This window comes from Zea mays, chromosome 4 (genome assembly GCF_902167145.1).
Source record: "Zea mays cultivar B73 chromosome 4, Zm-B73-REFERENCE-NAM-5.0, whole genome shotgun sequence".
NCBI classification, from domain to species: domain Eukaryota; kingdom Viridiplantae; phylum Streptophyta; class Magnoliopsida; order Poales; family Poaceae; genus Zea; species Zea mays.
In genome coordinates, this window is record NC_050099.1 from 105,145,745 (window position 1) to 105,162,401 (window position 16,657).

Consider the following 16,657-nt stretch of genomic DNA (forward strand, 5'->3'; position numbering starts at 1 on the left):
TAGACTCAGCTAGTGCCTTTGACAACCAAACCCCACAGCCAAACAGCTGCAGGTCTAGAGGTAGAGGAGTAGACTCCTCACACCGGGTAAGTCTAGCTGAGTATTAGTATACTCAGCCTTGCTTGTGGCATAATTTTTACAGGTTCTTTGGAGGACATGGTTGCTGGAGTGACTTGGCCGTCCATCTTGCCACCGGGTTGGACTGTCGAGTGGGACCCCGCCTCGGTTGAGGAGGAGCATGAGGAGTGATGGGACAGGCTTCCCCATCCCTCTGTTTATTTATCGTTAGTTTTATTCCGCTGCATTTCGAACAATGATCACTACTGTTGCTAAAAATCCGATGATGTTGTAATAAATTTAATACTCCTTAATGTATGGTTTTATGCTTTATTGTATTTGCTCTGTGCCTCACCATCGAGTGAGTACGTGGTACTTGATCCTGTTAGTGGCCTCGTCGGACTAGATCCAAGGGACTTACGTGTTATTCATCTTTAAGTGTGGTCTAGCCTCTAAGGTGGGACTTAGGCACTTAAGTTGGAATAATTCGGGCGGTTCCGCCACATCGGGTGTCCTGACTGCGGATGTGGCTGCCGAAGTCGAGAGGCTTCGGGCGCAGCATGCGGATGCTGTCCGGGAGAAGTCGGCTGCGGAAAGTAAAAACCGCAGGCTGGCGAAGAAAGTTGCCGCCATGGAGGCCGAAAAGACGGACCTCCGGCGCCAGCTGGTGGAGGAGAGAAGGGAGGCGAATCAGGCCATCGCAGAAGCGCAGGCTGTGTGAGCGGAGGCCAAAGTGGCGCGGGCTGAGAGCAGTCTCGCCAGTCAACGCGCCGAGGAGCTAGAGGCAAGGTTCAACGCCTTGCGCAACCGCGTGGACAAAGCCGAGGCCTCGACGCGCTCGGAAGTTGAGCGGACGCACGCACAGTTCGTGGACGCGTACCGCGAGCTAGGTGCGCAGACTGCTGACTTCGAAGTACCCGACCGAGAAGCAGACCTTCGCTTCCTCGAATGGTTGCAGGCCTTCGTGGCTATGGTGAAGCAGTCAGCGGGGGCACTCTTTGATAGGATGTGGGGTCCGCACGGTCGGGAGGCGGTCAGGGAGCGGTCCGACCGGGCGATAGAGCAGGTAAAGGTTACTTTTTATGTGTGGTTATGTGTGTGGGTGTGTGTGGTTTTTTGCTGAATGAGTGTTGTTGCTGCAGAGGCGCATGCCGAGGACGTTAAGGACCTTGGAGCTCTGGTCGGCGCGCCGCCCGAGGCTGCGGAGGTCAACCCGGTGCCGCCCCTGGATGTCGGTGAAGGCTCCTCGGCTGCACCCGTGCCCACGGTGGCCGGTGAAGACCCTGTGTCGGCCCCTGCGTCGACGGCCGAAGATGCTTTGAAGGTGGTGGCTGAGCCGGCCGCCGAAGACCCCATGGCCGCGGCCGAGCCTTCGCAGGTGGCTAAATAGGTGCTGGGGAGTTTGTAAATTTTGTCTCTGTGTTACTGAACCTCAGTTGCTGCGCAGGTTCAGGGTTTTGGGCCTGCGCACGCAACCGCTACTGACAATGCTAATTTTGTGGCAGCTTCGATCGTGGTTGCTAAAGACGATTCTGATGATTCTGTGTCTATGTTTTTTGAGTCTGATGATTCTGGGAGTTCGATTGTGTGGATGGAGGGGTCTTCGGAAGAGGACTTGGATTATTTTGCAGCGTTGGATGTGGCTGCGGCGGAGACTCCTCCGCGTGTGATGGGTGCTGAGGATCATCCGGGTGTGAGTGCTTGGCATAGGCGGCGAAGAGCGGTGGCGAAACGGAGAGTGGGTGAGTTGTCGCGAGGTGAGAGGCGTCATCGTGGTGAGATGGAGGGTGGTTGTCTTCGTATGGATGGGACTGGCAAACGGGAATTGTTATCCTCGCCGGCTGGGGCGAGTGTGGGTGAGGGGGAGCTGCGAAGTCTGTTTGCGGGTGAGGAATTGAGGATAATGTTGTTCAACTATAGGGAGATGGGTATCATCCCGAAGGTTGAGCCGATGTAATGTGTGATGCCCTCGCTGTATGTGTGTAACCATAATTATGTGTGATGAAGCTGCACGCTTTCGTTGATCAGGCTGTTCCCGTAGGCTTCTGTGCGAAGTTCTTTAGGAAAAGACTTTGATTTTTCGTACTAGTATTCCGGCTGCACCCGTAGGCGACTTTTGCGTGGAGTCTTTTGGAAAAGACTTCGATTTTTCATGCTTATTATTCCGGCTGCACCCTTGGGCGACTTTTGCACAGAGAGTGGTTTTGTGCACTTATTGTGCTAGTCCGGTTGCACCCTTAGGCGACTTTTGTAGGATTACGGGGAGGCTACACTAGCGCAAAACAAAATTTTCAACCCCATAATACCAAGAACTACTGCGGTTATAGGTCATGGAATTACCACTAGACGCGCAGAGCAGCGGAAGACGTCTCGATGTAGACGAACGCGTCGAGCAGTGCCGTGCAGACGCCGGTGTCCTTCACGTCCTCGCACGGTTCATCCAAGTGCTCCAGATGCAGCACCTCCGAGGTATCCACACGTACAGGGAGGAAGCGCCGCGTACCGAACTGCTAGGTTCGCGACGGCGGCTTGGCGAGGGCGAGAGGTGGGCGGCGGCTGTTAGTTCGCTGGTGGCGAATTAGGTTATCTCTTAACCGCGCCCCCGCCCCTCATTATATAGGCGTTATGGTGGGCTTCTGACGCCGAGGCCCATCATTAACCCTAAAGCCCAGTCTAATTTCGGATCCAATTCGAATTAGGCTTCCTTCCCCTTAAGTGTGTGACCCTATAGGTTCACGTACAAATAGACATAGCCCGAGTACTCTTACTTGGCCCAATAATTGACAGCGGCCTCTAGCAAGACATGTCAACTCCTATGTGTACGTAAAGATCATATCAGACGAACCATTGCGACATTACGTACATGCTGTTCCCTTTGTCTCACGATATTTGGTCTGGCTCTAAGCTGACCTCTCTTTCTCGATACTGTGAATTGGAATCCTTTCAATGGTTAACTCTTAACCCTAGCACGGCCATGCATTTCTTGATCCAATCACTCGAGGGGCCCAGAGATATCTCTCTCACAAAGAGAGGGACAAATTCCATCTTGACTGACCATGCCTCACAGCATGCTTCCTGACAAACCCAAAACTACCTTTATAACTACCCAGTTACGAGATAGCGTTTGATAGTCCCTAAGTAAGTCAATTCACATCTTGAGAACATGCGACAATCTCAGGTCTAAGGATACAGTATTCATGTTGCAAGAAGAGAACTATATTACAATATCTCACATTGGGTCGGTCCAGCCTCATGTCATACACGCGCCCACATTATTAGTTTAACATCTCCATGTTCATGACTTGTGAAATGTAGTCATCAACTAATACATGTGCTAGTCATCGACTCTGACTAGGGACATCATTTAGAATAACCATATAAGTAAAGAATCTCACAAACAAATCACATAATTGCTAATCAATACAAGGTGCCTTCCATGGATATTCAATTAAGCAATATATATATCATGGATACAAAGAAATATGCTCATCTCTATGATTATCTCTAGGGCATATTTCTAACAGTCTCCCACTTGCACTAGAGTTAATCTAGAAGATATCTAATACCCATAGATCTCACGTGTGCCTCATGCTTAGGTTGTGGAAGAGGTTTTGTCAAAGGATCAGCAACATTCAAATCCGTATGTATTTTGCATATCTTTATCTCACCCCGCCTAATGAATTCCCGTATGAGGTGAAACTTCCGCAGTACGTGTTTGTTTTTCTGGTGGTTCCTTGGCTCCTTAGCTTGCGCAATAGCCCCATTGTTGTCACAGTAGAGGTTCAATGGGCTAGATGCATTAGGAAACACACCAAGCTCGATGAGGAACTTCCTTATCCAAACACCTTCCTTCGCAGATTCAGAAGCTGCAATGTACTCGGCTTCTGTTGTAGAATCAGTCACAGTCTCCTGTTTGGAACTCTTCCAACTAACAGCACCACCATTTATTGTGAACACAAAACTTGATTGCGATTTTAACTCTTCTCGGTCAGTTTGGAAGCTAGCATCGGTGTAACCAGTTACAACGAGCTCCTCCTTACCCCCATATACCAGGAACATATCTTTAGTCCTTCTTAAGTACTTAAGAATGCCTTTTACCGCTGTTCAGTGATCCTCACCTGGATCAGCCTGGTATCTACTCGTAGCACTTATAGCGTATGAAACATCTGGGCGTGTACTTATCATGGCATACATGATCGATCCAATCGCTGAGGCGTATGGTACCTTACTCATGCGCTCCCGCTCATTAGCCGTCGCAGGACATTGCATCTGGCTAAGGTGTTTACCATGTGACATAGGTATGAAACCTTTCTTGGACTGTTCCATGTTGAACCGTTTCAAAACCTTGTCAATGTACGTATCTTGACTTAATCCTATAAGCCTCTTCGACCTATCTCTATAGATCCTTATGCCCAAAATATATGCTGCTTCCCCTAAGTCCTTCATAGAAAAACTCTTTTTCAGTGAAGCCTTGACGGACTCCAGCATAGGAATGTCATTCCCAATCAATAATATGTCATCCACATACAAGATTAGAAATACAACAGCGCTCCCACTTTCCTTCTTGTAAACACAAGCTTCTTCTTCATTCTGATGAAAACCAAGCCCTTTGATCACTTCATCAAAACGAATGTTCCAACTCCGAGATGCTTGCTTCAACCCATAAATGGATTTCTGAAGTTTGCATATCTTTCCAGCATTGATCGGATCGACAAAACCCTCGGGCTGTATCATATACACGTCCTCATCTAGGTTTCCATTAAGGAAAGCTGTTTTGACATCCATCTGCCAAATCTCATAATCGAAATATGCGGCAATAGCTAGAATGATCCGAATAGATTTAAGCATCGCTACTGGCGAGAATGTCTCGTCATAGTCAACTCCTTGAACTTGTCGAAAACCCTTTGCAACAAGTCGAGCCTTATAGATGTGAACATTTCCATCCATGTCTTTCTTCTTCTTATAGATCCATTTGCATTCTATAGGTCTAACACCATCAGGCGGGTCAACCAAGTTCCAAACTTGATTTTCTCCCATGGAATCTATCTCGGATCTCATGGCGACATGCCATTTCTCGGAATCTGGGTCCATCATCGCTTCTGAATATGTTGTAGGTTCGTCGTTGTCTAACAACAACACTTCCCCATTGCCCAACAATAGCACTTCTCCTCGTGCCTCGCGAAGCCTTGCTGACCTTCGTGGTTGTGGTGGTGATTCTCTTGCCATAGACGTCTCAACTTGTTCTGCTACATTAGCATCACTTGTTGAATCTTGTCCCACTGGCTCATCCTGAACTTCTTCAAGATACACCTTTTGTTTACTTTTCTCTCTTTTGAGAAACTCTTTCTCTAAGAACACACCGTTTCGGGCGACAAACACTTTGCCCTCTGACCGGCGGTAAAAGTAATATCCTAAAGTTTCCTTTGGATATCCCACGAACATGCACTTGTCCGATTTTGGAGTGAGTTTATCCGACTGTAGTCGCTTGACGTAAACCTCACAACCCCAAATCTTTAGAAAAGACAAACTGGGAGTCTTCCCAGTCCACATCTCATATGGTGTCTTAACTACGGACTTAGACGGTACCCTATTTAGTGTGAAAGCTGCTGTTTCTAGAGCGTATCCCCAAAACGACAAAGGTAGGTCCGACTGGCTCATCATTGATCGAACCATATCCAATAAAGTCCGATTACGTCGCTCAGACACGCCATTCCTCTGAGGCGTTCCAGGCGGCGTAAGCTGTGGAACAATTCCACAACTCTTTAGATGATTGCTAAACTCATGACTCAAATATTCACCACCACGATCTGATCGCAGTGCTTTAATTTTCTTGCCACGCTGATTTTCTACTTCATTCTGAAACTCTTTGAACTTTTCTAAGGATTCAGACTTGTGTTTCATTAAGTAGACATACCCATATCTACTAAAATCATCAGTGAAGGTTATGAAGTATTGGAATCCTCCCCTAGCTGTCGTACTCATTGGTCCGCACACATCAGTATGTATGAGTTCCAATAAATCTAACGTCCTCTCCGGTAAACCCGTGAAGGGCGCCTTGGTCATCTTACCAAGTAAGCAAGCTTCACATGTCTCGTATGATTCAAAATCAAACGAAGTTAAAAGCCCATCAGAATGAAGCTTCTTCATGCGATTCTCACTTATATGACCCAAACGACAGTGCCACATGTAGGTAGGACTTAAATCATTAGGCCGAGGCCTTTTAGCACTAATATTACAGATAGGTGCATCATCAAGATTTAAAATGAATAACCCATTCATAATGGATGCAAAAGCCACAAACATGCCATTCTTAGAGATCACACAACCATTGTTTTCACTCGCAAATGAATAACCATCCTTCATCAAACATGAAGGAGACATAATGTTTCGACTCATACTAGGAACTAGATAACAATTATTTAACTCCAAAATAAATCCTGATGGGAGGTGGAGTTGCATCGTCCCGACGGTCAACGCAGCAACTCTTGCATTATTGCCTACCCGGAAATCAACTTCTCCTCTTTTCACGCTTCTACTTCTTATCATTCCCTGCATCGAATTGCAAATATGGGCAACCGATCCGGTATCAAATACCCAAGAATTAATATAAGAATCAGCAAGAAAAATTTCTGTAATGTGAATAGCAAGTGTACCTGCTGCGGCTGTACCCTTACCGCCGCGATCCTTAATAGAGGCCAAGTACTGCTTGCAATTCCTTTTCCAGTGACCAAGTTCTTTGCAATAAAAGCACTCTGCATCTGCAGCTGGTCCAGCCTTGGGCTTTTGATTTGGCTTGGATACTGTATCCTTTGCCTTGCCCTTCTTCTTTTGAGATTTACCCTTCTTCTTAAAGTTGGGTTTGTTTTGGACCGCCATCACATGGCCGCTGCTGCCAGCGCTTTTCTTTATGTCCCCCTCTGCTGTTTTCAGCATGCCACATAGTTCATTGAGGCCCCTCTCCGCCCCATGCATATGGTAGTTCGTGATGAAGTTTCCATAGCTGGGCGGAAGAGATGCCAAAATGAAGTCAGTGGCCAACTCTTGGCTTATTGGGAAGCCTAGCTTCTCCAACCTCTGACTGTAACCAACCATTTTGATTACGTGTGGCCCAACTGCTGCGCCTTCTGCTAGCTTGCATTCCAGAAAGGCTTTGGACACATTAAACCTTTCAGTCCTAGCCTGAGTCTGGAACATATCCTTGAGCGCCACGATCATATCGTGTACCTCATGGTTTGTCTCAAACTGCATCTGCAGATCAGGCTCCATGCAAGCAAGCATTAGGCAACTCACTTCAAGATTAGTATCCATTGCTTTCTTGTAAGCGGTTTTAGCTGCAGCAGTTGCATTTTCACCAGGATCCTCTGGTAGTGGGGTGTCTAGAACGTCTTCCTTTTTTTCAGCCCTGAGAACAATTCTCAGGTTACGGATCCAATCCGTATAGTTTGTTCCATTTAACTTATCCTTTTCAAGAATTGATCGCAAAGTAAATGTTGGTGTGCTAGGTGCCATTTATCTACAACAAAATAATGCAAAATACTAAGACAAAAATATCCATGACTGAGTAAATCATATTAAACATTTAATAGTCTACTCCCACTAAAATCAATATCCCTCGATTGATACTTAGTGATTCAGAACCCACAACTAACAAGTCTACTAGTGAGCTTTAGCATCACCGCTAGAAGACAAGGTAGATCGGTAAGCAACTCCTTGCTAATCATATCATATATATGACTCCTGTTGTTGGGTGACATCTCTATGTCTCGGCTCCCAACCTTATGCCTCAAAGTCCTTAACCATTAAGCTGACTTTGTTTAAGTTAACCAACCCTTTCTGCAGTTCGTATCCGATACAAACCTATCTAGTCAAGGAAAACTGGTGGCACCCTAATTTCATAGACCCACCACCAATTGTACAAGACTTATGATAGTGCAAGGTTTGGAGAGGCATTAAAGCTTAAACATTTATGAGGGATCGTCCTACTTATAACATCGCACGCAAGGAAGTATGGCTTGCTTTCACATGGTGATCCCCATCTCCAATAATCTGTCCATCACGATGATCTCCATCTCCATGATATAGGTATGCCATCCTCCAGGTGATGAGTCCTTCAAGATCTATCTAACGTATGCTGGTAAACAATTACATATACGCTTTGGATCATCACATGTTGACACGCAGGTCATTACATTAAATTTGGACAATACATGTGGCTCCAGCCGTATTGCCCTGGTCACGACACGCAGGTCATGAATAATTTATTAACATGCATCATATACACAATAGCCATACCGATCACAAGATGTCCTGCAAAAACAGGTTAGACAAACACGTTTCTATACGTTCGCCACTTCAATAGATAGCCACGGCGGTCCATGCATCGTATGTATGGAAATTCCACTGGAAATCTCATGCGGTTGATCAAATCAACCCAAATCCGAGACTTTCGACCCGAAGAAGATTACACTCATGACGTCGATCTGTTACGTCAATCTGCTGGTTGTGTGCGCAGTTAGCCCCGATGGTGATTCCAGCCGGTGAGGAATTGAGGATAATGTTGTTCAACTATAGGGAGATGGGTATCATCCCGAAGGTTGAGCCGATGTAATGTGTGATGCCCTCGCTGTATGTGTGTAACCATAATTATGTGTGATGAAGCTGCACGCTTTCGTTGATCAGGCTGTTCCCGTAGGCTTCTGTGCGAAGTTCTTTAGGAAAAGACTTTGATTTTTCGTACTAGTATTCCGGCTGCACCCGTAGGCGACTTTTGCGTGGAGTCTTTTGGAAAAGACTTCGATTTTTCGTGCTTATTATTCCGGCTGCACCCTTGGGCGACTTTTGCACGGAGAGTGGTTTTGTGCACTTATTGTGCTAGTCCGGTTGCACCCTTAGGCGACTTTTGTAGGATTACGGGGAGGCTACACTAGCGCAAAACAAAATTTTCAACCCCATAATACCAAGAACTACTGCGGTTATAGGTCATGGAATTACCACTAGACGAGCAGAGCAGCGGAAGACGTCTCGATGTAGACGAACGCGTCGAGCAGTGCCGTGCAGACGCCGGCGTCCTTCACGTCCTCGCACGGTTCGTCCAAGTGCTCCAGATGCAGCACCTCCGAGGTATCCACACGTACAGGGAGGAAGCGCCGCGTACCGAACTGCTAGGTTCGCGACGGCAGCTTGGCGAGGGCGAGAGGTGGGCGGCGACTGTTAGTTCGCTGGTGGCGAATTAGGTTATCTCTTAACCGCGCCCCCGCCCCTCATTATATAGGCGTTATGGTGGGCTTCTGACGCCGAGGCCCATCATTAACCCTAAAGCCCAGTCTAATTTCGGATCCAATCCGAATTAGGCTTCCTTCCCCTTAAGTGTGTGACCCTATAGGTTCACGTACAAATAGACATAGCCCGAGTACTCTTACTTGGCCCAATAATTGACAGCGGCCTCTAGCAAGACATGTCAACTCCTATGTGTACGTAAAGATCATATCAGACGAACCATTGCGACATTACGTACATGCTGTTCCCTTTGTCTCACGATATTTGGTCTGGCTCTAAGCTGACCTCTCTTTCTCGATACTGTGAATTGGAATCCTTTCAATGGTTAACTCTTAACCCTAGCACGGCCATGCATTTCTTGATCCAATCACTCGAGGGGCCCAGAGATATCTCTCTCACAAAGAGAGGGACAAATTCCATCTTGACTGACCATGCCTCACAGCATGCTTCCTGACAAACCCAAAACTACCTTTATAACTACCCAGTTACGAGATAGCGTTTGATAGTCCCTAAGTAAGTCAATTCACATCTTGAGAACATGCGACAATCTCAGGTCTAAGGATACAGTATTCATGTTGCAAGAAGAGAACTATATTACAATATCTCACATTGGGTCGGTCCAGCCTCATGTCATACACGCGCCCACATTATTAGTTTAACATCTCCATGTTCATGACTTGTGAAATGTAGTCATCAACTAATACATGTGCTAGTCATCGACTCTGACTAGGGACATCATTTAGAATAACCATATAAGTAAAGAATCTCAAACAATTCACATAATTGCTAATCAATACAAGGTGCCTTCCATGGATATTCAATTAAGCAATATATATATCATGGATACAAAGAAATATGCTCATCTCTATGATTATCTCTAGGGCATATTTCTAACAACTTTTGCACGGAGAGTCTTTTGGAAAAGACTTCGATTTTTCGCACTTGTTGTGCTAGTCCGGCTGCACCCTTGGGCGACTTTTGCACGGAGAGTATTTTGGAAAAGACTTCGATTTTTCGCACTTGTTGTGCTAGTCCGGTTGCACCCTTAGGCGACTTTTGCACGGAGAGTCTTTTGGAAAAGACTTCGATTTTTCGCACTTGTTGTGCTAGTCCGGCTGCACCCTTAGGCGACTTTTGCGTGGAGTGTCGCACGCGAGGGAGGCCGGCACTGCCCCTCGCGGTGACTTCGATGTGGTCGAATGCCAAAGACCGTCGATGCGGTCTTTTTCGACATTGTTTTAATTTTTTGCGGGGGATTTTTGCGTGTATATTACATGGCTCCGCCTCATTAAAAACCTCACCCCCGGGAGGAAAAGAGTGCGGGCCGGAATAAAACTGTTTGGTGAATTACAAGGGCGTGTTAGTCTTGAGGATTCAAACAAAAAATTTACTGAGATTGTCAATATTCCATGAATGCTCTAAGTCTTCGCCGGATGGCGTTGTTAGCCTGTACGCGCTGGGGGACGCCTTCGTCTTGACGATGAAGGGACCCTCCCACTTTGGCTCCAACTTGCCCTGTGACTCTGTCCGAGTTGTACGGACGAGTACGAGGTCTCCCCCGTGACTCTGTCCGAGTTGTCCGGACGAGTACGAGGTCTCCTTAGTTCAACCCACCCTATAAAAGACCTTAAGAATTAAAAACAGGAAGAAATCCTTGAAACCTAGTATGCACTTTGGACATGTAGAATGGGATATAATTATAATGCTTTCATACTCATACATTTGCATTCATTAGATTGCAATCTCGCGGATGGAGAGTACGTCTTGATCCAAGAGCCAGAGGCACATCAAGAAGAAGCTCGGGAACCAGCTCCCGAACTCGTCGCCAAAGAATCTCCCACTGCACCCGCAATTGAAGGCAAGCCCCGGTTTTATGCATAACCGTTATATATGCTATGTTTCTACACTTAATGTTTGTAGGCTTCTACCGTGCAATTAAGTGTAGGATTTGCTTGAAATCCTAGCTGCATGAACTCAGGATTCCTTTTTGAGATGGATACTAGTATGATAGGTCGAGTAGCTGCTTTGCTAATTGGGATCTCGGTACAAGTCGGGTGATTTTTCTAGCACTCGTGCGAGGTCAGTCATTGATTGTAATCATCTTGATAACGAGATCTGTGATGGTCCATGGACACAGATGCAGGGTGGATGCCTTGACACATGTCAGGAAATATGGTAACCGATAAGCCTAGTACCTGATTACACCCGCCCGCAGACTTTACTCCTCACTGGACCTAAGACGGAGTCTCCCATGCTAGCTTTGGTGGGTACAAGTGCGGCCGTTGCACGGTGGCAGCCGGGGACAATTGGAGCATTTAATGCCAAGGCCGTCAGCCATGTTTTGTTGCTAGGGAATCGATGGGACAGTTGATATGTGTGGGGACGAAGTGCCCCTACATGTCGTGTGTTTAGATTTACCTTGCAAGGTTAAAACTCGATTCGAATTGTCTGCTTCTCGCAGCTAATGAGACTGCTTGACCCCTTGTACTGCATCGAGTAAAAAGTGAAATGAGGTTTCTGGAGATAACATGTTGGTTGCACTAAATGATTGTTACCATGTATGCTTAGAGAGGAGCAAACCTAGTTTAATTAAATATGCTAGAACTAGAAAAGCTAAAACTTTTTTTAGACTCAGCTAGTGCTTTTGGCAAACCAAACCCCCGTTAGCCAAACAAGTTCATGGTATAGAGGTAGAGGAGTAGACTCCTCACACCGGGTAAGTCTAGCTGAGTATTAGTATACTCATTCTTGCTTGTGACATCATTTTTTTAGGTACACTGCAGAACATGGTTGATGGTGTGACTTGGCCCTCCACCCTACCACCGGGTTGGACGGTCGAGTGGGATGCTGCCTCGTCAGGAGAGGACCAGGAGGAGTAGTGGGCTAGGCCTTGCCCTATTCCCCAACACCGACGTTATCTATTATCCGATGCACTGTTAAGAACTTGTTATCTTTTATCAAACTCTAATTTATGTAATAACTCAAGTAATTTAATTTGTGGTTTCATGTTTATTGTATTCTCTCTAAGTCTCACCATCGTGTGAGCTAATGGTACTCGATCCTTGGTAAGTGGCTCTATCGGACAAGATCCGAAGATCTGATGGATTATTCCGATTCAAGTGTGTTGCTGCCTTTAAGGTGCGACTCGGGCACTTAAGCTGAAATAATTTAGGCAGTTCTGCCATAGCTAGTATCGGAGCGAATACCATTATAGAGGAGTCAATAAGTCATGAGTGCCAACTTTTCAAAAATAAAATTTGCTTAGAAATCAGTGTTGGATCGTCAGGACTAGAACGCTAGACCTAGGATGAAAGGCCTTAAGAATAGTGGGGTAGATAAGTGGATATGTAAGTAGGCCATAGAGGATGACACTAGGATAAAAGGGATGCCCTAGGAGCACCCCTATGATTGAGGAGAGGACGTTCATTCAAGCATGCATGCATTATAGAACACGAATAATTAGAAGTTGAAGAGAATGCATTAAATCATGACCCCTAACAACATTAGTTAAGAATGAGTAAAAGGGAACTGAGTTAAAATAGGTTAACCTAAGTCAATCCACCTCTTTTAACTTAAGCACCCTTATCTCCTTACCGTTACCTTAGCACTCACACTCACCCCTCATTCATAGATGTCTTCACCCACCCCTGCCTATGGAAGAGACACTCGCTTCAGCTTTGACTACCTTTCCCGAGAGGGCTTTCCCTCTATCTTGTGGGAGGTGCTCTGCTCCACTGGATACCCTACACCCCTTCTGTAAACGGTGCAATTGTACGAGGAGTGTTGGAACTTGCTCACCTGGGCAAGTTGATCCAACGAGGGAGTGGAAAGAGTGCAAGCAAGGTTTAGTGTGGGATGGCAATTGCTCTGTTAATCTAGCCTCTCAAGGGCACTGTACGGGGGTATTTATAGGTACCCGAGTGTTGAACGTCCCAAGATAAGGACAGTTATGTCCTCGGGTACCCGGATTATCCCCAGAATATTCCCATAAAGGAGGGTTACAGACCGTCATTATAGAAAAGCTATTACAGATGAGGCCCGTAACCTGCCTGTCCACGTGGGGCCCGTTGCAGTGGGCCGAATTCCACGTGGGCCTCTGGGCGAGATGAGTGACGTGGGACCAGCAACCTTCATCGGGGTCTGGCCTTTGTCTTGCAATGAGGAGGACGAAGGGCAACCGCGCCAGTCGTCACACGTTCGTTGATGTAGCGACGTGACGAAGGCTTCACACGAAGGGTAGCGTCTTTGCCTTCGCCCCAACATTAGCCCTCCAAGGGACCAGTTCGACTGAGTCATCTGGTGCCGAAGACGTCGCTAGATGGTGGAGACGCTGCCCTCGCTCAAAGTGGTCTCGCGGGGGTTTTTGAGGTGACCGTTGATGGGACGTGGCACTGTTGGACTGCGGGTTTCCCGAAGCGTCGCGCCGTGTGTATAAAAAGGGGCGGCGCGGCGTGGGCTGACTCTCATCCTTGCGTGCACCGGAAAACCCTAATTTTTTTTGAAACCGCTCGCTCGGGTCCTCCTGGTTCCTTCTGCATCAGAGATCTGACCCGCGTCAAGCAAACCGCACGCCGCCGCCGATGGTACGTAGCGATGTCGTCTTCTTCCTCATCTTCTACAAACACGCCGCCGACCGATTCGTCATCCGAAGATACCTTGAGTGATTTGGCGGTGGCGGAGTTACAGCCGGGCCACACGGTGGAGTTTGGCGTTTCGAGGATTTCCTTGGTTTGCGTGCATGATATGTAGCAGTTGGGGTATTTTGGGAACAATGTTGGGCGTGTCCCGGGGGCGGGAGAGGTTACTGAGCCCGAGGGCGAGTTTGTCATGTTTGAGGCGTTCTTCACCGTCGGCCTTCGCCTACCTGCACATCGTTTCGTGGCGGAGGTCCTGCAGAGATTTGAGGTCCAGGTCCACCAGTTGACACCGAACGCCGTGGTGGTCCTGGCGACGTATGTCTGGGCGGAGACTTCGTACGGTGGTCAGCCTTCTGTAGAGGTCTTCGCCAAGAATTACTGTCTGCATTGGCAAAAAGAAAGATTGGAAACAAGATTGCACAGTTTGGATTGTGCACCTTCACGCCGAGGACCGGAAAGACTTCGGCGGAAGTCGTGGAGTTAGTTCCCTGTGCTCGCAATAAGTGGGGCAACTGGTGGGATTATTGGTTTTATGTTTTGGGAAGTGAAAGGGAATTAGGCTTACACCTAGTTCCTAAATAATTTTGGTGGTTGAATTGCCCAACACAAATATTGGACTGACTAGTTTGCTCTAGTGTATAAGTTATACAGGTGCAAAAGGTTCACATCTAGCCAATAAAAAGACCAAGTGTTGGATTCAACAAAGGAGCAATAAGGCAACCGAGGGCACCTCTGGCTGGAGGCACCGGACTGTCCGGTGTGCACCGGACAGTGTCCGGTGCGCCCGTAGACTTCGTTTTCTACCCTTCGCCAGAGGACTTAGACTTCAACCCTTCGCCCTCGGGAATTCGCGGAGGCCGGCGCGCTATAATTCACCGGACTGTCCGGTGTGCACCGGACATGTCCGGTGCGCCAACGAACCGCGGCCTCCGGAACTCGCCAGCCTCGGGTTCGCGCGGCAGCCGCTCCGCTAAAATTCACCGGACTGTCCGGTGTGCACCGGACTGTCCGGTGTGCACCGGACTGTCCGGTGAACCACGGAGCAACGGCTACTTCCGCGCCAACGGTCACCTGCAAGCGCATTTAATGCGCGCTCTGCGCGCGCAGTCGGCAGGCGCGCCCATACCGATGCACCGGACAATGAACAGTTCATGTCCGGTGTACACCGGACATCCAGGCGGGGCCACATGTCAGAGCTCCAACGGTCAGAATCCAACGGCAACGATGACGTGGCAGGGGGCACCGGACTGTCCGGTGTGCACCGGACTGTCCGGTGCGCCATCGAACAGAGAGCTCCCAGCAACGGCCACATTTGGTGGTTGGGGCTATAAATACCCCAACCACCCCACCATTCATTGCATCCAAGTTTTCCACTTCTCAACTACTACAAGAGCTCTAGGCATTCAATTCTAGACACATTCAAAGAGATCAAATCCTCTCCAATTCCACACAAAACCCTAGTGACTAGAGAGAGTGATTTGTCGTGTTCATTTGAGCTCTTGCGCTTGGATTGCTTCTTTTCTTTCTCACTTGTTCTTGTGATCAAAACTCCATTGTAATCAAGGCAAGAGGCACCAATTGTGTGGTGGCCCTTGCGGGGAAGTTTTGTTCCCAGCTTTGATTAGAGAAGAGAAGCTCACTCGGTCCGAGGGACCGTTTGAGAGAGGGAAGGGTTGAAAGAGACCCGGCCTTTGTGGCCTCCTCAACGGGGAGTAGGTTTGCAAGAACCGAACCTCGGTAAAACAAATCTCCGTGTCTCTCTTGCTTATTCGCTTGGGATTTGTTTTGCGCCCTCTCTCTCGGACTCATTTATTTTTCTAACGCTAACCCGGCTTGTAGTTGTGTTTATATTTGTAAATTTCAGTTTCGCCCTATTCACCCCCCCCTCTAGGCGACTATCAATTGGTATCAGAGCCCGGTGCTTCATTAGAGCCTAACCGCTCGAAGTGATGTCGGGAGATCACGCCAAGAAGGAGATGGAGACCGGCGAAAAGCCCACTACAAGCTACGGGAGCACTTCATCGGAAGAGTCCCGCACCAAAAGGAGGGAGAAGAAGAAGAGCTCCTCCAACAAAGGGAAGGAGAAGAAATCTTCTTCTCACCACAAAGAGAAGAAGGAAAAATCTTCTTCCCACAAGCCGCATCGGAAAGGCGACAAGCACAAGAGGATGAGGAAGGTGGTCTACTACGAGACCGACACTTCATCAACATCGACCTCCGACTCCGATGCGCCCTCCGTCACTTCTAAGCGCCAAGAGCGCAAGAAGTATAGTAAGATCCCTCTACGCTACCCTCGCATTTCCAAACATACACCTTTACTTTCCGTCCCACTAGGCAAACCACCAACTTTTGATGGTGAAGATTACGCTAGGTGGAGCGATTTAATGCGATTTCATCTAATCTCGCTCCACAAAAGCATATGGGATGTTGTTGAGTTTGGTGCGCAGGTACCATCCGTAGGGGATGAAAACTATGATGAGGATGAGGTGGCCCAAATCGAGCACTTCAACTCTCAAGCCACAACCATACTCCTTGCCTCTCTAAGCAAGGAAGAATACAACAAAGTGCAAGGGTTGAAAAATGCAAAGGAGATTTGGGATGTGCTCAAAACTGCGCACGAGGGAGATGAGCTCACCAAGATCACCAAGCGGGAAACGATCGAGGGGGAGCTCGGTCGGTTCCGGCTT